Here is a 1,294-nt window from a genome sequence, read left to right as displayed (position 1 = left end):
ATTCCGCACCTCCAAATATATTTGTACTTATATCACTATGATAGAAATATTTTGAATGTTATTGATGTTTTACTAGGGCTCTTTGATGTTTCTAGTTGATGTTTTTCTATTCCAATTATGAAAACCTTGTAACAGAGAGAACATGTATATGCATTTTATCAATCAATATTTGTCTATTTACATACACAACATGAATATGATGTTTACATAGTTATCAAAACCTNGGTCTTTATCTAATTTAATGCAAGACCCATTTTTCTACTGCTATTGAACTAAGAGTGGAGAAATGTGTCCCCTGCGTATAATAACGTGTTTTTATTTATTTAAGCTCCTAGGTTAGCTACGTCACGTGAAAATACCTTCATATCATTCACCTACCGCGTTATATCATCATCTGGTTCTTCAGGACGACATTCAAATATGTATAATATGTGCAGTATAAAATTCACAAAATTAAATATGTATAACTTTGGATTTGTGTGTCACTACAATCACCTGTTANATTGTTTTTGGTTTTTGTGTTTCAGGTTGATGAGTTAGCTCCAACCCATCCTACATTTTTGNCATTGAAGAGTGTGGATCTTTCCCCAACAAGTTGGATGGTTGTTTCTTGGTGAGCATAGTTTGTTGCTATCTCTAAAGATTTGGTATTTAACTGAACTGAATCATGTCGTGTCATAATGTGGTTGATCATCGTATCTTGTTTATGTTACTTTGTATCAAATGATTAGCCTCAGTTAATTTCCATAGTACATATAAATGTTATACTGAATTTTCATCATTGAATAGGTACNCAATTTATATTGTCCCAAGCCGAAACAATGAAAAGGAATTGGAAGCATGCTTCCTTACTTACCATACTCTGCCATCATCTTTCGAAGGTATCTCAATCTTTTTGTTTTTCCAATCAATAATTGTAGTTCAAATTGCAGTATTTTCAAATATTATAGTATCGGATTGTGTTCAAATGAGTTATATAGTTTATAGTTTTATTCTATTTAGTTTATGTAGGCAATTGTCAGTGTTGCTTNTTGCATTATTCATGTTAAACTTTCTATTCCTAATTATTTCTTTTTGAATTAGGGGTGGCCTAAACAAGTTGCTTCATACCCTGCCATCAAATGCTTCTGAGTATATTTTACAAGCTCTGAAACCAAGGTAATCAAGTGCATTTTACAAGCTCTGAAACCAAGGTAATCAAGTGCATTTTACAAGCTCTGATAAGTACTTGATTGGATTCTCTTGCATGTTACGTGTACTTCATTTGATTTTGTATTCATATCACATCAATTAC

General features: G+C 32.0%; 1 long non-coding RNA gene across 3 annotated transcripts; it reads left to right on the top strand.

The window, feature by feature from the left end:
* Positions 1-11: 11 nt before the first annotated feature.
* On the top strand, positions 12-1,294 carry LOC106753864. Of its 3 annotated transcripts, none has more exons than XR_001375250.2 (4): positions 12-422; positions 528-613; positions 790-881; positions 1,084-1,288. It is a non-coding gene; the product is annotated as an uncharacterized LOC106753864 (long non-coding RNA). The 3 variants fall into 3 exon arrangements; XR_001375251.2 differs by lacking the exon at positions 12-422 and having other exon boundaries at positions 429-613; positions 1,084-1,158; positions 1,194-1,294; XR_001375249.2 differs by lacking the exon at positions 12-422 and having other exon boundaries at positions 430-613.

The sequence above is a fragment of the Vigna radiata genome, unplaced genomic scaffold (assembly GCF_000741045.1).
Source record: "Vigna radiata var. radiata cultivar VC1973A unplaced genomic scaffold, Vradiata_ver6 scaffold_7, whole genome shotgun sequence".
Lineage (NCBI taxonomy): Eukaryota > Viridiplantae > Streptophyta > Magnoliopsida > Fabales > Fabaceae > Vigna > Vigna radiata.
This window is presented reverse-complemented; position numbering and strand designations above follow the sequence as displayed.